Raw genomic sequence first — 25,502 nt, forward strand, 5'->3', positions numbered from 1 at the left:
TTTTGTCATTCACACTTTCTTTGAAACAAGATTCATCCAATACTTCCTTAGAAACTGTGATAACAAATTTTCACAGAAACATGGTACTGAGCCAAACATCAAGTACGAGAAATATCCTTCCTATATTCAGCTGTCAAAATCCAAGATGGTCATCTTTTAGCCATTTTGTTTTCTTGAAAACAGTCCCAAAATCGAATGGGTAAAACTAGGGACCAATGGGAACCTATATATATTAAGTTTTGGAACTATCCTTCCAGTACTTCTCAAGAAATATAGATAAACTTCAACTGTCAAAATCCAAGATAGCCAATCTGTCACCTTTTGGATTTCCTGATCAATTGGATGGGCACACCTTAGGATCATAGGACGAACATATACAGTTTTAGTAGTTCTACAGAAAAACGAAATAAAGATAGTTGTTTAGTGTTTGGTGATAGACCACAGCCTACTATTTGATGCCCACTATTAAATGACCACCATCTGATGATGGTGGCATGAACAATTATAATTTTTTTGGTAAGTTTTCTGGAAGCACAATAACAACCATAAACTTTCAAATACTACAATCTTTAGGTCATCCATTAAAACAAATCTCAACATTCAGAGTTTCTATCACCAGTTGTGCTGTCGAAAAGTGTTTTTGTGATGTTTTTTTGTAAGATGTCAGATATTTAATTATTCCTTTTCGTAAAAGTTTCTGTTACAAAATCATTATGTATAACATTAATCTGTTACATTCTGTGGACAGAGAGTATTAAGTTAATATTAAACAATGGAAGCTATACAGAAAACCTTGCACCACACATCATGTGACTCAATTTAAATACAAGTAAAAACAATGCCTTATATGGAAACTGTTCTAATTTTGTATGAAAGCATTCTGTTTTTCCTCATTCCAGAATTATATGTGACATGACATGCTGTAATAATGAAACAGATAAAACTGTGTTCATTGTGTTAATTTATTTCTAATATTGTCTCAGACGACAATTTCCTGTCTCTGTTTTTGGATCAGACAGTCATTATGTCATTTTGAATGATACAAACCTACTCCCGTCAACTCAGATGTAAATATTGTCGACGAGACATGGCTGTTCATGTTGTCATTGTCACAAAGTGTTTAAATAGCTTTCAAAATTGAAAGTTTTTTCTTCATTTTATATCTTTACTTTACATTGGATCAATATATAGTCTGACCGAATATCACAGCTGTCCTACTGAGAGCAAGCAATATCAAAATAGGACAAGGAGATAGATTGATCTTAAAAAGAAAATAAATGTCTCGATTACATTAAGTTTTCAGTCTATATTAGTCAGAAGGAACAGGTGAGCAAGTCTGAATATAAACACTATTGTCCAATAGGAATATTCCATATAAACGTAAAAGTGACATGCCATTGTGTAATATAAGTACTACAGATTTATATGGACTACAAAATACAAACATTCATTCGGACCACAGAATCTTCTTTATGCCAAAACTTGGGGTCAATACATGAGACAAAGATTACAAATTTCAAGGTCTGAAATAATTATGATCGTCTTATTTATTATTCAAGACTAAAGGAAGCCCATAATGTCCCATACCATATAGAATACCAGATGATTTCTTAATGAATAACTTGATGAAAAATATTTTAAAATTTATTTAGATTTACACAAAATTTATCTAGATTTACACAATATTTATCTAGATTTACACAATATTTATCTAGATTTACACAAAATTTATCTAGATTTACACAAAATTTATCTAGATTTACACAATATTTATCTAGATTTACACAAAATAAGAGTTCTATTGACCTAATTTCATGGAGCAGAAAAAAATAAAAAACACCAGGAATTGAAGTGACATTTACAGCAAACTTGAGTGTGTATAAAAAATTACAGGACCACCACAAAATCTATTTGCCTTTCCACATTTAGCTGATACCTGGAACATAGAAGTTTAATCAATGGAAAATTTATCATGAGAAGAAATCATATGTAACAATATCTGCTGTCAGAATTGTTATTATTAAAACATTAATAATTAATCATGTGTGTTAATATCGGTGACTAAAACACCGTCTGTAAAGTATTCATATGTACTTCACCGATTAACTATCAATAGCTGTCAGTTGATACAGGTCTATTTAGGAATCGGAACTAGATCTTATTACCCCATTACTTGGTCATCTTTATAGTGACAAAATAAAAATCTAAACAGATGCATGGAAATGAAATATTGAAGGAAGTAAATTTTGTAATTTACACAAAACTTAAAAATATTTTTTTTTTTCTTCTTTTTTCTTTTTCAAATTGTGCAGTGTCCTTAGAAAAAAAAACAAAAAAAAAAAAACAAACTGAATAATCATAACATGAAACAGCCTGACATTTTTTTTACAGAAGTCATGTTCCAGTTATTCATATTCGAACTAGATTTACACAAGAAAAGCACATTGCTGCCAAATCTTATTGTAGATAACGCCACACTGTTCTATATTCCTAGGACAGGTCAAATTCTTGTTTACAAATGAATAATGTTTATAAATAAATATTATTGTCAACAAATTCAGCTGATGAAATCAGTATGGAACGGTTTCAACTTATATCTAAAACATATCCTCAAAACAAGTCAAGATCCAAAAAAACTTGTGTTCTAAACTATTTTTCATAAAAAACATGTCAGGCTATCAAAAAAAAAAAAATCAAAATTTTATCGTGTTACACTCTGTATTCATACAACAGGTCCTAACACTACAAACAGGTCTGTAAACAAAACAACAGGCTATCAAAAAAGAAAAGGTTCTTATACTGTTTATTCTCAAAACAATTAGTAACAATTGTGTTACACTCTGTGTTCCTAAAACAGGTCCTAACACTACAAACAGGTCTGTAAACAGAATACAATTAGTAACAATCGTGTTACACTCTGTGTCCATACAACAGGTCCTAACACTATAAACAGGTCTGTAAACACTTAATAAATTAGTAACAATCGTGTTACACTCTGTGTTCCTAAAACAGGTGCTAACACTACAAACAGGTCTGTAAACACAAAACAATTAGTAACAATCGTGTTACACTCTGTGTTCCTAAAACAGGTCCTAACACTACAAACAGGTCTGTAAACAGAATACAATTAGTAACAATCGTGTTACACTCTGTGTTCCTAAAACAGGTCCTAACACTACAAACAGGTCTGTAAACAGAATACAATTAGTAACAATCGTGTTACACTCTATGTTCCTAAAACAGGTCCTAACACTACAAACAGGTCTGTAAACACAAAACAATTAGTAACAATCGTGTTACACTCTGTGTTCCTAAAACATGTCCTAACACTACAAACAGGTCTGAAAGAATGGTGTGAATCTCAAAGCACTTCTCATTTTAAAAATATGTTAGTAGAAAGACAAAATAGGATAAATTTTCTCAAAACCATAAACTAAATCTGACATGTTTAATCATATAGGGTTTTAAATTAGAACATATACAAGATAGTTTTAATACAATAGATTAAAAAAAAATACACTATGTAAAGATTAAAGAATGTAATTAAATGATATACCTGGCTAATAATAACAATTATGTGATTCATATGGAAACCTTTAAAGAAACAATGAACATATATAAGTACTTCAAAAATTGATCTTATGATATGAGCTGAAAGGCATATTAAAACAATCACAAATTGGAAAAATTTTTTTCTATTACGCACTTACTATGAACTTTATATGAACTTTTCATCCTAAGATTTTCAAAAGGAATTTAGGGTGTAATACCAAAACATAGCTGTGGCCAACTTTAATTGTCAGAATTCCAAATCTACTTGGCACCTCAACAATATTTACATTCCCATGTACTACTGACCCTAACAATACTTGTCCACCTGTATCTTGTAAATACCTGTATCTACCTGTACAGGTGGACCTTAATGTACTTATCCGTAACGAACTACATCTTGACCAGATAACTTCTCGAATCACCGCAATATTCTCATTACTATCCTGTACACTTCGTCCTTGTAATCATACTATGTTACATTAAGACTTTTATCAAGTTATGAGGACATTCTTCAGCACAATTTATAAACAAATTGAAACTGTTAAAATGCTTGATATTGACTGTCAACAACAATGAAAACAATTCTGTATGTGCCAAGAACAACATTTTCCTTAAAGAGTCCTTCTGATGTACACCTAGACAGTAAACAGACCAGTGGGCATCATAAGACATCACAGGGACAACACAACAACAAACAACGATAAACATAAGAGTGTACTATGATAACCTCATATGGAAACCATGGTAACCATTATTGAAAACACCACAGCTATCATTACAACAGATATCATGGTAACCAGCTGTGTACGATTGTATACACTAAGGTTACCACATATACCTGGAAACTAAGCATACCAGTTTTATGGTAACCAGATATGTAGGAACCATGGTAACATGAAGACATGTAGGAACCATAGTAACCTGACAAGTAGGAACCATGGCAACATGAAGACATGTAGGAACCATGGTAACACCACTCAGAAGAGATGTAAGAAAAAAGGTAATCAGGCATGTAGAAACCATACTTGTGGAGGCAACACAGTAACCGAGAATCCGAAGTAGCTTGATATCATGTGTTTGATACACATGGGAGTTATATTTTATCTTTGTTGATAAAATCTCAAGGTTTTCTGTGTTGACAACATAGAACTTTCACCTTGACTCTAAAATGATTGCTTAAGGTACTTATCACTGGACTCACAATTGAACTTTAATATAGTATTTGACCTAATAAACACACTGTATGCTTATAACAATCAATTAGTACAACCATTCCCTTTTCTTGAAAAGAGGTTGAGGTTAAGCTTATAGGGACAGGAGCAATTATGTTGAATATAGTAGAAACAGTTTCCATGCTTTCATCACTATTCTAAAGGTCATGTGTATGATTTCTTGAGGGAATGTGTAAACAATTATTCTTTCGTAAGCATTGAAGTGACTTCAGGTCAAATTCTAATCTAACTTTGTTTTGTAAACAAAATAAATGTCTAACTTTCTTTGTGTTTAACCAATGATGTTAAAATGTTTGAATTAAAAGAGATTTCACTCAAAAATGGCATTTTCTTTTATCTTTTTTTCATCCAAGAGGAATATCTAATACATTCTATCATATCTGAGATGATTTTTTAAAATTTAAGTGCCAATCAGTCCCGGAGACTCATGGGTCAATATGTGCATACCATCAAAATGTTACCCTACACTAACAAATCCTACCAACTCTGAACTATTTCCAATCCAAAATAAACAAATTATGCTCAAAAATCTAATTTTCCAATGAAAATGTGTGTAAATTAGAAATTTAATTATGGATCAAAGTAGCTCCTTTTATCTTCTAGGTAAGGGGATCAAAGGAACAGCTCTTTTTGTGGGTAGAATGGATCACAGGAACAGATCTTTTTGTGGGTAGAATGGATCACAGGAACAGCTCTTTTTGTGGGTAGAATGGATCACAGGAACAGCTCTTTTTGTGGGTAGAATGGATCACAGGAACAGCTATTCTTGTGGGTAGAATGGATCACAGGAACAGCTCTTTTTGTGGGTAGGATGGATCACAGGAACAGCTCTTTTTGTGGGTAGGATGGATCACAGGAACAGCTCTTTTTGTGGGTAGGATGGATCACAGGAACAGCTCTTTTTGTGGGTAGGATGGATCACAGGAACAGCTCTTTTTGTGGGTAGAATGGATCACAGGAACAGATCTTTTTGTGGGTAGGATGGATCACAGGAACAGCTCTTTTTGTGGGTAGGATGGATCACAGGAACAGCTCTTTTTGTGGGTAGGATGGATCACAGGAACAGCTCTTTTTGTGGGTAGGATGGATCACAGGAACAGCTCTTTTTGTGGGTAGGATGGATCACAGGAACAGCTCTTTTTGTGGGTAGGATGGATCACAGGAACAGCTCTTTTTGTGGGTAGGATGGATCACAGGAACAGCTCTTTTTGTGGGTAGGATGGATCACAGGAACAGCTCTTTTTGTGGGTAGAATGGATCACAGGAACAGCTCTTTTTGTGGGTAGGATGGATCACAGGAACAGATCTTTTTATGGGTAGGATGGATCACAGGAACAGTTTTATGTTGTGGGTATTTGCATTCAGAACAGTCATGGTCATTTTATGACAGAATACAAGATCTTAAGTTTGTTCGGGTTCTGACACAATTTTACAAGAGAACTTGGGATGTTTTCTCTTGTTTGGAGGCCTGTCATCCAATCAGCATTCAAGATGGTATCATGAGAAATGATGGTGGTATTCTAATTTTATTTCTGGAGTAAAGTTCCCATATCAACTGGGGTCACAAAGGGACGAAACACAAATCTAGAATGAATTGTTACAGATTTTTAAAAAGATTCACATGTCAACATATCTAACATATTTATGTATACATAAGTCAGACTGATCTAAATGTCGGGTCATTATAATCATGTGCTGTGTTACTAAATATAGAAAAGTGTTGAGAATGTTTATGGAAAATTCAGAGCAGTAAAGTTATTCTATCTGTCATGTATGTCTGGTCTTTTGTTTTACAATGTCTACTCCCACATATCACAGAGGGAGACTTCTATGTCCTCTTATCTTCTCATCAAGGACATTCCTGTCATCTGAGAAATTTCCTACCTGTCATCTGAGAAATTTCCTACCAACATATAGCTAGATAAAAAAAACCCCTGTAATTAATGCTTGAACTGTTGAAAGTTGAAATACAACTTCAGTCATAATAGAAAAAAAATTATAAAAATTGTCATTTTTGAGGGTATCCATTTCTCACATTTTGCAAGGATGGAAAGAAATTGTAGAAAAAAAGATAACCTTAAAAAAATATAATGAAAAGAAAACCATAATTCATTTCATGACTTCTATAAAAAAATTACCTTTACCCCTCTTTTGGTGTAATCGTTTAGGAAAACTACAAAAATCTGACATTTCAAATATGTCATTGAAGTAACACGACACCAGGTATGTAAGCCAACAAAGTTAGTGTGAAATAATTATCAACTTACATCAGAGTAAAACAGGATTATCTTCACTGAAAAACATTCTCAAGTTGTAAACAATCACCAAACACTGTGTTTGGAAACTAAAAAGTCTTTACCCTCAAGTTGAGATCCTACTATCTTGTCCCGAAAAAAACGGAATGCTGATTAAAGTTCAAGCTGTATGTTCAAAGAATTATTTGTACAATTTGTTTATTTTATTTTATCTAGCTGCTTTGAATTTCCACACAATACCATAATGCACTTGCTAATTGAAACAGGAATGCTAAAAGTACATGTACTAACATCCCTCTGGCTGGCTTATCTGACGCTGATAAAGGTATCAAGTGGTATATGATGCAATATCTGTATATCAGTAGTGTTAACATCAACTTTCCATTAATACTACAGTGTAACTTTGTCTTAAAATATGTAGGATATATCTTAAATTATGCATACTGTAAAAGTGCTTCGCACCTATACATCGTCTTTTTGACCTAGACGTACAAGTATCCTGAATGGCGAGCCCCAGGGCTGGTGTGGAATTATCACTGTTGATCCTTTATTAGGGTGTAAATATTTTATCTATTGTTATGTTACGTCTGCTGATGTAGTACATGAGTTTCTGTGTCTGCTATATTCTCCATTAAGAGAAAGCATACTGTTTCTGTTGGAAAATATTTCAGCAAGGAAAAGAAGAATAAATATATGATACAAACTTAATTTCTAAGAAGACCGCTATTGTACTTCAGAAAATATAATGACAAAACTTGTTTATGGAAAAGACTGACAAACTGATGACAGTACCAACTAATAGACCAAGGATGAAGAAAGAGTGGAAAAGCCAATGCCATATATTAATATATAACGACCAAATTTTACATAAAACCAGGCAATAAATATTTCATAATTGTTATAATTTGAATTAATACAGATATATAACGACCAGATTTTACATAAAACCAGGCAACAAATATTTCATAATTGTTATAATTTGTATAGTATAGATATGTAACGTCCAGATTTGATATAAAACCGGGCAATTAATATTTCATAATTGTTATAATTTGTATAGTATAGATATGTAACGTCCAGATTTGATATAAAACCGGGCAATTAATATTTCATAATTGTTATAATTTGAATTAATATAGATATATAACGACCAGAATTTATATAATATGCCTAGCTAATTAGGTGATGATAAGGCCTAGTTTGCCAACATAAGTCAGTACAAAAGGACAGGTAATTAGTATACAACCTGTGGCACCATAATTTTATGAATCATATAACAATAGACATCTGGATCTTCTACCTTTGTCTTTATTTACATAATATGTAACACTGAATCACATTAACATACACAAGATAACACCTGGCTTAAGGCAACAGCATTTGTTCTCTGTGACACATTACAATTCCATGTAGATAAATGACAGCCTAATTTCTTTCTTACAATGACTTCATTAACAAGTTTGATAAATAGACATGATGATCACTACAGACCAGAAAGCTCTACACTGGGGCTCTTGTCTGCCTTGGAAAGACAGGTCACCAAACAGGGGTCCTTGTCTGCCTTGGAAAGACAGGTCACCAAACTGGGGCCCTTGTCTTCCTACGAAAGATAGGTCACCAAACTGCGGCCCTTGTCTGCCTTGGAAAGATAGGCCACCAAACTGGGGCCCTTGTCTGCCTTGGAAAGATAGGTCACCAAACTGGGGCCCTTGTCTGCCTTGGAAAGATAGGTCACCAAACTGGGGTCCTTGTCTGCCTTGGAAAGACAGGCCACCAAACTGCAGCCCTTGTCTGCCTTGGAAAGACAGGTCACCAAACTGGGGTCCTTGTCTGCCTTGAAAAGACAGGCACCCAAACTGGGGCCCTTGTCTACATTTGAAAGAAATGCCACCAAACTGGGGTCATTGTCTTCCTTGGAAAGACAGGTCACCAAACTAGGGCCCTTGTCTGCCTTGGAAAGACAGGCAACCAAACTGGGGCCCTAGTCTACATTTGAAAGACAGGCACCCAAACTGGGGCCCTAGTCTACATTTGAAATACAGGCTACCAAACTGGGGCCCTTGTCTGCCTTGAAAAGACAAGTCACCAAACTGGGGCCCTTGTCTGCCTTGAAAAGACAAGTCACCAAACTGGGGCCCTTGTCTGCCTTAGGTCACAAAACTGGGGCCCTTGTCTGCCTTAGGCCTCAAAACTGGGGCCCTTGTCTGCCTTGAAAAGACAGGCCATGGTATGTGTCATACTGTCATATAATATAACTTCATTAAAAAATTAGTTACGTGCTCATTTAGAATTTGCCATGTCTATATTATAAGTACAGACAATATTTTTCTTTCCTGTTACTGAGTAAATTAAATCTAAAAGAAGAGGCACAGAGGGCCTTTAAAAGCTGACAGGATCATGATAACAAATTATGAAAAATAAGATAAGCATGTGTGAAACCCAGAATTTTATTTTACTGTCAATTTTTCCTCTTCCTTTACCAAAGCAGCATCAAGACCTAATTAAAGGACCCAATTTACTTGTCATCAGTCGAACCATCAGAATATGACCCTGACTGAGGCAGGATCAATAAAAATCAATTCAGAACAAAAATATATAATGACCAATTTTTCATGTTAGATCATAGTAAACAAGGTTTTTCTTTTTAATTAATTGTGGGAATACTTGGTACATGGGAAAATGTCTGAATAAGCAGGGTATCATCATATCCTATGTCATAATAAGTGAGTTTCACAGCAACACTCATTTCACACATAAAATGTATTTTGTATTAATCGAGGAAAGAAAATTGGTCCTCTTTTCACCCTAAAGAATCACTAGCCCTATCAGACATACCTGGTTGCCAAGTTATACAAAAAGGACATATCTTGTTTGTTGGGTCTGATTTATCACAATACATAAAAACATGCTGTATAGCAGCATGTGTTCAGAGAAAAAGGGAGGTGATAATTAACTAGCAATAAAGAGAAGAATTTTACATCAGCTACATAATAAAAACACTGAAAAAACAGGATTCAAAAGTTCAACAGAATTTTATGCTGAACTTTTGGGCTTTATTGAAGCCTTAACACCATGTTTTGTACATATGTCCCAAGCCTACTGATCTACATGTGTTAATAGTGTAGAAACATCTTGGCCTCCTGGGCCCATCATTGTATGATCTTTATTAGTGTTTTGGATATTCTTCTTTCTTTTATCTTCTTTTATTTAATGTTGATGATTACATGCTGTATAAACAAGTGAATATATCCTATGTTAACATCAATAAACATGGTCGTAGAAAAATTAACAATAGATCAGTAGGTCAAAACCAAGAACGGCTATCTCCTGGCTGTTTGGTTTGGTTACTTTCTGTCTGGTTTGGCTACGTTCTGGCTGTTTGGTTTGGTTACTTTCTGGCTGTTTGGTTTTTGGTTACTTTCTGGCTGTTTGGTTTTGACTACTTTCTGGCTGTCTGGTTTGGTTACTTTCTGGTTGTTTGGTTTTTGGTTACTTTCTGGCTGTTTGGTTTTTGGTTACTTTCTGGCTGTTTGGTGTTTGGTTACTTTCTGGCTGTTTGGTTTGGTTACTTTCTGGCTGTTTGGTTTTGGCTACTTTCTGGCTGTTTGGTTTTGGCTACTTTCTGGCTGTTTGGTTTTTGGTTACTTTCTGGCTGTTTGGTTTGGTTACTTTCTGGCTGTCTGGTTTTGGCTACTTTCTGGCTGTCTGGTTTGGTTACTTTCTGGCTGTTTGGTTTTGGCTACTTTCTGGCTGTTTGGTGTTTGGTTACTTTCTGGCTGTTTGGTGTTTGGTTACTTTCTGGCTGTTTCGTTTGGTTACTTTCTGACTGTCTGGTTTGGCTACTTTCTGGCTGTTTGGTTTTGGCTACTTTCTGGCTGTTTGGTTTTTGGTTACTTTCTGGTTGTTTGGTTTTTGGTTACTTTCTGGCTGTCTGGTTTTGACTACTTTCTGGCTGTCTGGTTTTGACTACTTTCTGGCTGTTTGGTTTTGGTTACTTTCTGGCTGTCTGGTTTGGCTACTTTCTGGCTGTCTGGTTTTGACTACTTTCTGGCTGTCTGGTTTTAGCTACTTTCTGGCTATTTGGTTTTGACTACTTTCTGGCTGTTTGGTTTTGTTTACTTTCTGGCTGTTTGGTTTGGTTACTTTCTGTCTATTTGGTTTTGACTACTTTCTGGCTGTTTGGTTTGGTTACTTTCTGGCTGTTTGGTTTGGCTACTTTCTGGCTGTCTGGTTTTGACTTCTTTCTGGCTGTCTGGTTTTAGCTACTCTCTGGCTATTTGGTTTTGACTACTTTCTGGCTGTCTGGTTTTGACTACTTTATTGCTGTTTGGTTTTGGTTACTTTCTGGCTGTCTGGTTTGGCTACTTTCTGGCTGTTTGGTTTTGACTACTTTCTGGCTGTTTGGTTTTGGTTACTTTCTGGCTGTTTCCTTTGGTTACTTTCTGGCTGTCTGGTTTGGCTACTTTCTGACTGTCTGGTTTTGACTACTTTCTGGCTGTCTGGTTTTAGCTACTTTCTGGCTATTTGGTTTTGACTACTTTCTGACTGTCTGGTTTTGACTACTTTCTGGCTGTCTGGTTTTGACTACTTTCTTGCTGTTTGGTTTTGGTTACTTTCTGGCTGTCTGGTTTGGCTACTTTCTGGCTGTCTGGTTTTGACTTCTTTCTGGCTGTCTGGTTTTGACTACTTTCTGGCTGTTTGGTTTGGTTACTTTCTGGCTGTTTGGTTTTGGTTACTTTCTGGCTGTCTGGTTTTGACTACTTTCTGGCTGTCTGGTTTTGACTACTTTCTGGCTGTCTGGTTTTAGCTACTTTCTGGCTATTTGGTTTTGACTACTTTCTGGCTGTTTGGTTTTGGTTACTTTCTGGCTGTCTGGTTTTGGCGACTTTCTGGCTGTCTGGTTTTGGCAACTTTCTGGCTGTTTGGTTTTAGCTACGTTCTGGCTGTTAGGTTTTAGCAAAAATGCAATAATCACAACAAGGAACCAACAGGAAAATACATGAAATTTGGAAAGATTAATCAGAACATCTCAAGAAAGAGTGATATCAAATTGTAACTATCATCACCTAAAATCGAAATGGCTGCCTGTCTTTTTTTTCTTATTTGTCCAGAATCTCACAATGCACAACAAGGGACCGAAGGGAGAAACCTACATATCAAATTTTAGTATGATCTATCAAGCAGTTACCAAGAAATAGCAATAGCAATCTGTAGCTGTCAAAATTCAAGATGGTTGCCAGTTGAATTTTTGTTTAATCTGATCAGTCCAATTTCATTTAGGCAATTCAAAAAAAGGGACAAAGGGGAATTTGATAATAAATTTGAGACAAAGTGATCCAGTATTTGTCAAAAAATAGCGGTAACAAACTGTCAAAATTCAAGATGGCCACCTGTTGGCCATTTTGTTGTTCCAATCTGTCCTAAAAGAAGAAATCACAAAATTTATTGAATCATGTAGCAAGTACATCTCCTTCATATTGATTTTTGTTCTTCTTTAAATCATTTTTTTCCCCTCAGACTCTTCCAAGATTTCAAATCTAAGGCCCTTAGCATCACTGACCAGTCTTACAAGGACAAAACAGCTGTATGATGTAGTTTAATTAATTAATGGCTCTACGGTATCTAATTCTAAATTTGTAATAAAAAGTGCTATTCACTTGTATGTCTTTTGTACAAATTTTTTTCTAAACACACTTCAATTAAATTTGAGAAAAAGATATAAAAATGTACCTTGTATCAAAAATCGTACCTGAAGATAAAAGTCTGAATTCCCTTACCATATGATCAACTGAGCACTTTATATAGATCACATGGCAGATATATTTCTGTTCTGATCGGGTAACAAACATCACATAAATGTCAGCGTGTATAAACAAAACGTAAAATTCATCCCAAAATAGCTACCTGAAAATAGCTAGCAGCTGTTTCAATTTGAGATAAGCCTGTGCATCTAATGATAACGTGCATTCTATGGAGGAGTAGTGTAATGTCTGATTGGGTGAACTCTGCAGAGATATCTCCTATTAAATTCTTTAGTTATGTAAAGAATGCATAAAAAACTATCTATATACATAAGTATTTCACAATCTATTAACAGTCAGGGTCATTTAAGGACGTGCCAGGTTTGGATGGTGGAGGAAAGCTTGAGTTCCCATAGGAAAACCCCCGACCTCTGGCCAGCACCTGGCAACTGCTTTACAAAGGTCTTGAACCTGCAACCTAGAGGTGGAGGGCTAGTGATGTCTTAACCACTCAACCACCGAAGCCTTTCAATTCTCAAAGAATCCAACTGTAGAAACATCTAGAAGTTCTATATATTGACCCTGTTGAGGATGTCTCTAGTTTCTATATTTTGACCCTGTTTAGAATGTCTCTGGTTGTGAAATATCAAGTCAACCAACAAAATATATCAATAATAGATGTTATGATCATAAAATATTGTTCAAACTTAATTGATTCGTGAACTACGACTAAGAAATACGACCTCATTAAAATAATGAAATATAACTAATTACTATGATGTATAGCTACCATTACTTGTATCTTCTAGGGTAAATTAAAATATGGTTCAGTAGGAGTCTAAATTAAGCACATCTTTCTGACTGAACATCTTTAGAGGAATTTTTACAATGTAAAGCAAATTTTAACTGCATTTCTTTTGGATCAATTTAGCAAACTGGTTTTGTCATCTGAAAGATAGATATTTGAAAGGCTGTAATAGCATTTACAAGCTGTTCAAAAAGTCCAATAGAAGTCAACTCAAAAATCTGGTAAATTACAGTAAATGTTTTTTGATATTTGTTTAGAAAAACTTGTTGTTTTTGTTGATATAGCTAAACCATGAAAATTACAAGCGAGGAATAAGACTTCAGATGACAGAATCATGTGTATACATATTCCTTGAAATGATATTGTAGGTTTAAAAGATAAATGAATCTTCAAAGATTTCATGACATACAGTACCAGATAGTAAGATATCACTGGTGGCTAATTGTCCACCATGGTCATTTTCAATTTTTTTGAAAATCTAGTAATTACAAAAGATAGATCTGAAATCATGGCAACACAACCAGATTCTCAAATTTTGAAATCAGTATTTAAATCACAATAAAAAATGTTCAAATAATTCACTCAAGAAGATGGTCTGGCAGTGGACAGAATGAACAATATGTGAATGTTCATCTAGCGCCAGCTTCAGTACATTCAAATGCAAAACTTCCAATTGTAAACAAATCTTCAAATGTCCAACCAAATATTTAAGGTCTACCATAAACTTATATGTAAGTGTTTTTCGTGAATTTATCAGTATGGATGTTTACAAGGAGAGAAGAATCAAATTTAAAAGAAGTAATAATTATATGGTATAAACAAATCACTGATTTTACCAGTTGGCTGAGGAGAAGTTGAGAAGGTTTTCAGAAGCTCATGGAGCATGGGATAAGAGAACAAGAGATGCAGTGTCTTATCTACAGTGGCACACACAAACTTCAGGTTGAATATAGGAAACAGATCACAACCATTTGGAAAGTGCGAAAAGGCAAAAACTCACATGGCTGATTACCTTGTCAAATCTGAAAATCTACAGGATTATGTTGTCCTTGTTTTCCTACATGTAACAACTAATAGCAACAACAGACTTAAAACCAAAACATGTTTACTTCATTCTCCTGGCATCTTTTCTTTTACCCAAAACAAGGTATATTTATAGTATCAAAACAAGATGTTTGCCAAGTGAGGCACATGCACATACATCAATGGCAGCATTTCTAAAATTACCATAAAAATTCCACAGAATTTCCAGAGGTGACTAGAACTTCGCATAACTGCTACATCAAATTATGATTAAAGGGAGGTAATCCATATATATATGTCTATAAATATATATATATATATATATATATATATATATATATTTTTTTTTTTTTTTTTAAATCAGGGATATATATAAATTATGTTTATTTACCCAGTGGAAGATAATCAAATAATTAAAGAAGGAAGAAATGAAAAAAACAAAATTAAAAGAAATATTGTAAAACATTAGATAATTTGAATGTTTGTACAGTGGAAACCTTCTTATCCAATGTATATGTGAATATTGGAGCATTTTAGTAGAGTGCTCCAGGTCACTGGGACATTCCAGTACGTTGCCATTCTGATTTGTAAATGATTATACAAAAATGTAAAATTCTTCTGATATCTGGCAAGCTTTAGTCTGTAATATGCAGCATAACAAGCTTTATCAGATAAAACTTCCATCAATTGTTAATGTTTCTAAGCAACTGTAAAATCAAACAGCTTTCATATATACAGAAACATGTAAATTCTTATAAGTACACAGCACTTAAAAATGAATTGTGTGTGACAGGGAGAATGATAAGGAATTATACTGCTTAGTAACAAAGCCCTGTCAATCTGACTAGTCGCTCCAGACATCAGTCTGTAAATGTGATGGCCATATGCACACTGCATAACTAAGCCGTAACAAATCAATAGAGAAATTTTAGAATCCCATGCCATCCAATCAAATACCATCTTATAAGGCTAAAATTTCCATCATGCACAGAGCCAGTAAGTACCCTATACGTTCTGAAGAAGTTTCAATAAAAAAAAATAAAAAATAAAGAAAAAAATAAAAACTATAGATTGATGCAAAGGCACTAATGATTTAAATGACATGTCTACAGAGAGAGAAAAAAGACTTTACAGATAAGAAGTCCAAAGGTTACTCTTGAATAATTATGGACAGCAATAGGCTGTCTGTCAAGCTCACTTAGTCTTCACTTCTACTATGTGTTATCGGGCGCCCATACAACTGTTTACAACAGAAACTAGTGTGGGGATCCTCTTTCTTCACTTAATATTGTAGCAGTTCTGCTTTTACTTTCAATGATTGGTATTTCAAAAATTTTCCACACAGACTCAGTTTTGGAATTTTTGAGTAACGTATGACATCAGTCAATAACCATAACACTATAAATACAGTATTTACATACACTCTGAAACCTTATGAAAATTTGGGATATCCATGTGTTTCTTTTTTATACATCAATACCTCAAATTTTCTTAAGGTTTCAGAGTGTGTAGAAATACTGGATTCATAGTGCTGTGGTTATTAAATGATGTCATAAATTTCTCCAAATCCCCAAACCAAGCCCTTGTGACATAAATCCAATGGTCAAGAATAACCCAAGGAAACAAAGATATTCTCATCATGTCTTCCAATTTCACGTCTGTTACAACTTGAAGGTTATATTATAAATAAAAAGTTACAAAATATGTGGTGTTATTATATAGATCTGTTTCAGAAGCACATTTTCATTTTAAAAATTCTGTATTCTAGTCCTGTAGTGTCCTGATGGTGTCACAATATACTGACTATTTCTGATATAATTATCTGTTCTAGTCATGTCTTTAACCAAATATTGTTTTTATAGATGAACATACTTGATGGTATGCTTTAAAATTTGATAAGTTGTAAATATTTAATTCAGAGATCATGTTCCATAATAAATACACAGGTAAGAATTTTTCTTTCTGGAAATGAGGTCTTTAATAAATCAAATTACTAAATATTGTCCTATATTTTCCCCACATTATTTCTCCATAACCATTTAAAATAAAAAAATTCTAAATATTTCTGAGGAATAATTAGGAAGAAAGAAATCCATGAATAATGTATTGGATTCTTCTCTCAGTGAACAGAGGACCACATTTTCCTTTATATATTTCTATGTGTAGTCAGATGAAACTAAAAAGTTACTATATAAAATGTTGATACATGATAGACGATGAGTAGGCATCAATAGACAGAATATCATCAGTGTTTTGGGCGAAATGAACATTCTAGTGAAGCTTTTACAGGCATTGATTTGTGATCTGCAGATAAAGTCTTAATCAATAAACCAAATTTTCCACCAGACACCAGACTCAAGGATCATAAATCACCTAACACAATGGCTAACCTAAAGCTATCATAGGAAATCATTTAACCCCAGTCAGATATATGTGAAACCCAAGAAAAGTTATTACGACATTAAAAGCATTACAGACAGAAACCAGTTTAAAATGCATTGTGCCATCTGATACACAAGAAAACATGTACATCATAAAATCAATACAACTCCCAGACTTTTACCTCCAAAAATCTTTCTAAGGTCATTGATCTAAACTAACATTGGCATCCCTACAGTATTAATACTGTTATCACTGTATCCATTTTTCAGTAAGCCCCTGGGCTTTTACATGGTAATAAGCCCAGGGGCAGGACAGGGGGTGGGAAAGAAGGCATCATTTTTACCTGTAAGTCAAGGCCAGGGGCTGGGCTTTTACATGGTAATAAGCCCAGGGGCAGAGCAGGGGGTGGGAAAGAAGGCAGCATTTTTACCTCTAAGTCAAAGCCAGGGGCTGGGCTTTTACATGGCAATAAGCCCAGGTGCAAGACAGGGGTTGTGGAAGAGGGCTGCATATTTACATCTAAGTCAAGGCATGGGTTGGGCTTTCACATGGCAATAAGACCTGGGGCAGGGCAGGGCAGGGCAGGGGTTGGGGAGAGGACAGCATTTTTACCTAAGTCAAGACAAGGGACTGGGCTTTTACATGACAATAAGCCCAGGGGCCCAGCATTTTTTCTATATATTAAAGCCAATGCCAAAGTCTGGGCTTATTACCTGGGGGCCAGCATTTTACTTCTAAGTCAAAGTCAGAGGCAGGATTTACTACAGGAGAATATGCCTGGGGGCCAGTATTTTACTCCTAAGTCAAAGTCAGAGGCAGGATCTATTACAGGAGAATTTACCAAGGGGTACAGCATATGAATTCTATATCAAAGCAAGGAACCTGGCTTATTACAACAAAGTAAGCCCAGAGACCACTATTTTACCTCTAAGTCAAAGCCTAGGCCATATTTCATATTTCAAACTCTTTATTTATCATCATTGTGGCATGAAATTCAGAATTAAAAATGTACAATAATTTTGTATAATTACATGTCTGTGTTATGTCTAACTTTTAACAACAGTAACACTTTAATTGATATGATTTCCTGTCTGAAAGCCAAGCGTATCATCTGTGTTGATGTTATTATATTCTGTTTATAGGAGTGGGCATCCTGAGAGCAATATTCTATATATATCTAACAGTTTTTTGTAGTAAAGTTGAATTGATAGCATAAACCTTGTGTACATACAGCATTTCCTTGCATTTTTGAAACATCTTTTTTAAGATTACAACATCTGAAAACAACAACTCCTATTACGTAGGCCAACGACCTTTGTCACAGACACATCTACGTTTTTCACAAGCGTTCTGTTCATATTGAGTGACATTAATATTGATGTTTACTTCCAAAAGGGAACTTTGTAGTATATATGGAAAAGGAAGCTACGTCTTTCAACAAAACAAGAAATGAAGTCAACAACCTGAAACATTTCACAATGATTTAACAAAACATCTCATTTTTTGCCCATCGCTTGGGTTAAGCATGGATAGTTCCTTTTTGACTGGTTAAAACAATGTTCTTGTGGTAATATAAATTTGGTATCACATTTATGTTCTTTAGAGGTTTCACTTTGTGAAATTTGAAGGCAAGGTTAACATTGATACATATCCCTGTCAAATTCCTCATCGCAAAGTCAATATGAACTCAAAACATTACTAAGATGTTGGGGGCAATATGTACTGACTGTACGAGTGTGTATGAGATCTGTAGGAAATGATGACATTTAGTCTGGGAATAAGAGATGTTGTAGCAATGGTAAATACTGGTGATGTTAGGAGTAAACATTATGGTAAATACTGGTGATGTTAGGAGTAAACATTATGGTAAATAATGGTGATGTGAGGAGTAAACATTATGGTAAATACTGGTGATGTGTGGAGTAAACATTATGGTAAATAATGGTGATGTGAGGAGTAAACATTATGGTAAATACTGGTGATGTGTGGAGTAAACATTATGGTAAATAATGGTGATGTGAGGAGTAAACATTATGGTAAATACTGGTGATGTGTGGAGTAAACATTATGGTAAATAATGGTGATGTGAGGAGTAAACATTATGGTAAATACTGGTGATGTGTGGAGTAAACATTATGGTAAATACTGGTGATGTTAGGAGTAAACATAACATATGGTAAATACTGGTGATGTGTGGAGTAAACATAACATATGGTAAATAATGGTGATGTGTGGAGTAAACATAACATATGGTAAATACTGGTGATGTGAGGAGTAAACATTATGGTAAATACTGGTGATGTTAGGAGTAAACATTATGGTAAATAATGGTGATGTGTGGAGTAAACATTATGGTAAATAATGGTGATGTGAGGAGTAAACATTATGGTAAATACTGGTGATGTTAGGAGTAAACATTATGGTAAATAATGGTGATGTGAGGAGTAAACATTATGGTAAATAATGGTGATGTGTGGGAGTAAGTAAACATTATGGTAAATACTGGTGATGTTAGGAGTAAACATTATGGTAAATACTGGTGATGTTAGGAGTAAACATTATGGTAAATACTGGTGATGTTAGGAGTAAACATTATGGTAAATAATGGTGATGTGTGGAGTAAACATTATGGTAAATACTGGTGATGTTAGGAGTAAACATTATGGTAAATAATGGTGATGTGAGGAGTAAACATTATGGTAAATACTGGTGATGTTAGGAGTAAACATTATGGTAAATAATGGTGATGTGTGGAGTAAACATTATGGTAAATAATGGTGATGTTAGGAGTAAACATTATGGTAAATAATGGTGATGTGAGGAGTAAACATTATGGTAAATAATGGTGATGTGAGGAGTAAACATTATGGTAAATAATGGTGATGTTAGGAGTAAACATTATGGTAAATAATGGTGATGTGTGGAGTAAACATTATGGTAAATACTGGTGATGTGTGGAGTAAACATTATGGTAAATACTGGTGATGTGTGGAGTAAACATTATGGTAAATACTGGTGATGTGTGGAGTAAACATTATGGTAAATACTGGTGATGTTAGGAGTAAACATTATGGTAAATACTGGTGATGTGTGGAGTAAACATTATGGTAAATAATGGTGATGTGTGGAGTAAACATTATGGTAAATAATGGTGATGTGTGGAGTAAACATTATGGTAAATACTGGTGATGTGTGGAGTAAACATTATGGTAAATAATGGTGATGTGTGGAGTAAACATTATGGTAAATACTGGTGATGTGTGGAGTAAACATTATGGTAAATAATGGTGATGTGTGGAGTAAACATTATGGTAAATAATGGTGATGTGTGGAGTAAACATTATGGTAAATAATGGTGATGTGTGGAGTATACATAACATATGGTAAATAATGGTGATGTGAGGAGTTAACATAACATATTGTAAATAATGGTGATGTGTGGAGTATACATAACATATTGTAAATAATGGTGATGTGAGGAGTAAACATTATGGTAAATAATGGTGATGTGAGGAGTACACATAACATATGGTAAATAATGGTGATGTGTGGAGTAAACATTATGGTAAATAATGGTGATGTGAGGAGTAAACATAACATATGGTAAATAATGGTGATGTGTGGAGTAAACATTATGGTAAATAATGGTGATGTGTGGAGTAAACATAACGTATGGTAAATAATGGTGATGTGAGGAGTAAACATAACATATGGTAAATAATGGTGATGTGTGGAGTAAACATTATGGTAAATAATGGTGATGTGAGGAGTAAACATTATGGTAAATAATGGTGATGTGGGGAGTAAACATAACATATGGTAAATAATGGTGATGTGTGGAGTTAACATAACATATGGTAAATAATGGTGATGTGTGGAGTAAACATTATGGTAAATAATGGTGATGTTAGGAGTAAACATATGATAAATAATGGTGAAGTGTGGAGTAAACAAAACATATGGTAAAAAATGAAACAGCTGTATAAATAGCGATCAACATTATTGTATCTGAAGTACATTACATCTTCTCATAAATTCTACTCAGCATCTATTTGTGGTGTACAAAAGACTTAAATGGTTTCCAAAGACATTTATTATGATGTAATACAATGCTGTACAGCTTCAATAGATTATAATTTACGGCAGCTTTCCCTGAATAAATATACCATCATCCCTATCATGTTATGATAACTACATTAACTAAATATTCTGATCTCTATCGCAGAATTTCTTCCAAGTGTATTTTCAGAGGTCAAAAAAAAAAAAAATAATGCAGATGGCTTGATGAAAAATTATCATGTGTTAGGTTTTTGTGTGTGTATCATTTTTCAAATACTAAAATGGGATTTTGCACATAGTGCTTTTATTTTCCATTATTTTATTAATAATTTAAATCCATACATCAAATATCTGTAACACAGTTCCTGAACAGGAAGGTGATTGGTCTAAACACCGATGAAACAGCTTGGCGACAACACCATGAAATAACAGTTTCCCTGTAAAGCAACATAATTGGATAATCTTTCCCCTGTCAGATGTAATGGTGTTTATGATCAATAGATGACGTTTGGAGCAGACTTCTGATGGTAGTGTTGTGTGGGGGAGGAAGTGGGTGGACGTATAACACACGTGTTACTACACTCCATCTGTTCACAATTCCTCAACAAATCCTGTTCTATTTTAACCTTTAACACAAAAATTCCTCAAGCAACATGGGATTGCCTTTACAAGCACATAAGTTCATATTAATACTTATATATACATGAAACTTTATCATCGTTCTTTTATTTCTCATTATTTAACTCTGACAGAAGACTGGATTTAGAGTTTTATCATTACAATCTAATCCATTTCAAAACATCACGGATGTGAAGTCTTATTAATTATCTTATTAATCAATACAACTATGTGAGTCAGATAATTTATTTCGTGTTTATATAGAGATCATACATTTCAGATGTGAAACATGTTCCTAAATAGGGATAAATGGGTGACAAAATAATGGCCCCCACCCCAACTGTTACATGTAATAACCCTAAAGGGTCATTATGGCTTATCATAAAACAAACATCTGGTACTCAAATTTGAGGGTGGTCTTATTGTAGGATAATAAAACAGCATTTATAAGCATTTTGAATTCTGTAACATGGCTTGTTATCACTGTTATCAAAATTATACACCATGATGGCAGTAACAATATATATTAATTATACATGTATATGTCACTTATAGAATGAAACTTTGTTGTGTGCTAAACTTTAAAAATCTTATTCCGAGGGTTGAGATCTTTCTATCTACATCACACCAGGGAATTTTAAAAATTTATTTTTACTCTAAACAACAATTTTGAAAAGAAGTCAAATTGTAAAATAGCCCTAGTATTACTGGCACATAAAATCAACAACAACGATGATTTTACCCCAGTGGAACATTGTAATACTGTATAAAGAACAACAACAACGATGATTTTACCCCAGTGGAACATTGTAATACTGTATAAAGAACAACAACATAGATGATTTTACCCCATTGGAACATTGTAATGCTGTATAAAGAACAACATAGATGATTTTACCCCATTGGAACATTGTAATACTGTATAAAGAACAACATAGATGATTTTACCCCATTGGAACATTGTAATACTGTATAAAGAACAACAACATAGATGATTTTACCCCATTGGAACATTGTAATACTGTATAAAGAACAACAACATAGATGATTTTACCCCATTGGAACATTGTAATGCTGTATATAGAGGTATTAATTAATTACATGATCCTAGTGGAAAAGATGATGATGACAGAATGTTGCCATGACGTGTGAGCTGTCTTTCCAAATAAAAAAAAATATTGATTTAATTCTTCCTTGACAAAAACATGTATCAACAAGTGACATGTACCAGATAAGTGTGGAGTAAAGTTCTACACAGCATTTTTCTTTCTGTAGTAAGTGTAATGATATAGATCTGCTCTTACGACTTTTCTGTTTTTTATTTTATAATACGCAATTCCATCTCCTGGAAACTTAAAACAGAATTTAAAAGGCTGTCATTACAACTCAACAGATCAATAATGGGATGTTTTTCATACTGTTTAACTTCTAAATAAAGACTCTAATATGCCTTCATATGACATCAAAGGAATCAAATTGATTTTCTGTAAATAAAGCTAACCAATGTCTAAATATAACACAATATACAGTCTATTGATGTTAAAACATGTTACACACTGATGATGGAAGTCATTATTTCTCCAGTCTCATTTTGTTGTTTTTTAATCAATCCCCACTTATTCCTTCTGCACACATAAAAGTAACAGCAGGAAACTATTATAACTGTAAATAAATATCGGCAAAACTGAGTCGTTGTAGTCCTGTTCAATGGGAAACAACTCTTATACTTTCTAAAACTTAAATTTACTGTGACTTTAACATGATCAAGCTTGAATAACAAAATAATATTAGTTTATCAGAAACGAAAATGTTTTCATATAATGTATTAATAAAATATTATTAACTGTTTACAATGTTTTCATATTACAATCCATTACAGTACCATGTCTGTATTTGTAAAATGTTTCTTTATTCAAAATATCATGTTTCTCTATACAATGTGTCTATATAAATGTTTCTGTATACAAAGTATCTGTATAAATGTACCTATATAAAATGTATCTGTATATATCTGTATACAATATATCTATACATAACGCAGCTGTATACAATGTATTTAAATACAAAGTAACTATACACAATAAATCTGTATGCAAGATGTCCCAGCAGGGTCTTGGCACCTACTGTTGGCATGTCTTTATTTGTTCTTTAAAAGATCTTTTCCCTTCTTTTCAATTCTTTCCTCTATTTTTGCACTTAATTTTATGAAATAAGCAATTGCCTCTTATATATGAATAATGATAATAAACTTTCATTGTCAAAATCCAAGATGGCCACCTTTCAGCTATGTTTTGTTATCCTTTGTTATCCTCAAAATCAAAAGGGCATAAATAGAAACCAATGGGAAACAACATACAAAAATCCAGTACTTGTTAACAAATAGTGGTAACAAACTTTCATTTTCAAAATAAAAGATGTTAGTCATTCTGGACAAGACTATGGACTCCGTAGGAAATGTGTGTCCACATGAATACTTCTATGCATTTGTGTTCTTTAATTCTCTAAACTTTTCCTTTTAGGATGAGACATAGAATTTGATTTTATGATACTATTGACCATGGAAAATCTGAGTCTGTTGAGATGTTCTGAAGACCTGACATTGGTTTTCAATAGGATGTGTACAGCAGGATACAATGGTACACACATGGGTATGCAGTGATAGTTTTAACCTGTTTAAACTTGGTTTTTTCTCTTTAATTATTTTTTACAAGTGGTTCTTGTTTTTCTTTATTACCAGCTGAATGCTGTTTCTGTATGTGACACACAAATTTTCCCCTCCGATGCCCTCTGTTTGGTTTACCTCATTTCTTCCTAATTTTCTTACTGCAATCCTTCTTGATAAAATTGCTGTTTAACTGAACATTAGTTTATTCTCATCCTTTTTTCGGATTCTTTATATTAGTGAAGAAATCCTTCTTGTCCACAGAAGATGTTGATGACACTATAGTAATGGTCCAGCTTTCTGATTTGTCCTCTCATATTTCCAAAATCTGATGATTTTTTCACCCTTTACTGGTATTCCCTATTGTATGTGTTCAGCATTCTTTTGAATTTAATTTTGTCAGTTTTCTTCCTATCAAAACCATTTTCATTATTGAGATCTTTGATTCCAAACAAAACAATGTTGTTTACCCTTTCATTTCATTATTTCAGCAATGACATTAATATCCAATGGCTGCTGTTGTTAAATGTAATACCAGCCTCTCCCTGTTATTTTGCTAATGCTCTTTTCTGCATTTAAACCTGCATTATGTTTTGAACTTGAAGCTCAGAACATTTTGTATCAATCAAACCATCCAATTGTTTTATATTTTTCTCCCTACTTTCTAAAACTTTCAGCACCTGTCTGTCCTATCTCCACCTCAATACTACAGAGTGTATAAAACCACATGGTGGTGGTTAATTCTGTGAGTATATTGTAACTTTTGATGAATTTATTAGGACATTATTTACAGTAGTTGTCACGGCACTTTCTGTATCTCAGCGTGGTCCTGTTCTGTTCTGGAATTCTTCAGCAAATTTTAAATGCAACTCCCTCCCATGGTAAGGTAATGGTAGTCTCTAAAGCTGATGTTTTATCTTACTTTCTCCAGGATATTGTCTGATGTATTAATGGCATCAGTCAGAGCTTGTTTTGCAGGTGAAAGCGGGCACTTTCCTCATACAAAAGTTTTTCTATTTCCCAAAATGATGAAAAAATCAAGAACGCCTTCCAATTCTGAACAGTACGATTTTTTCCCCAATTCATACAAGCAAAGACCATTGTAAAATTCAGGTAGAAACACCAGACATGCCCAACACTATACACCCAAATAAATAACAGGTATAACAA

General features: G+C 33.9%; 1 protein-coding gene across 2 annotated transcripts in view; it reads right to left on the reverse strand.

Moving 5' to 3' along the window:
* The window catches only part of LOC132546744 (nucleolar complex protein 2 homolog), a 66,303-nt gene that overhangs the window by 22,412 nt on the left and 18,389 nt on the right, over positions 1-25,502 (reverse strand). The window lies entirely within an intron of this gene.

This window comes from Ylistrum balloti, unplaced genomic scaffold (genome assembly GCF_031769215.1).
Source record: "Ylistrum balloti isolate Yb309-2 unplaced genomic scaffold, AGI_CSIRO_Ybal_v1 Utg369912, whole genome shotgun sequence".
Classification (NCBI taxonomy): Eukaryota; Metazoa; Mollusca; class Bivalvia; order Pectinida; family Pectinidae; genus Ylistrum; species Ylistrum balloti.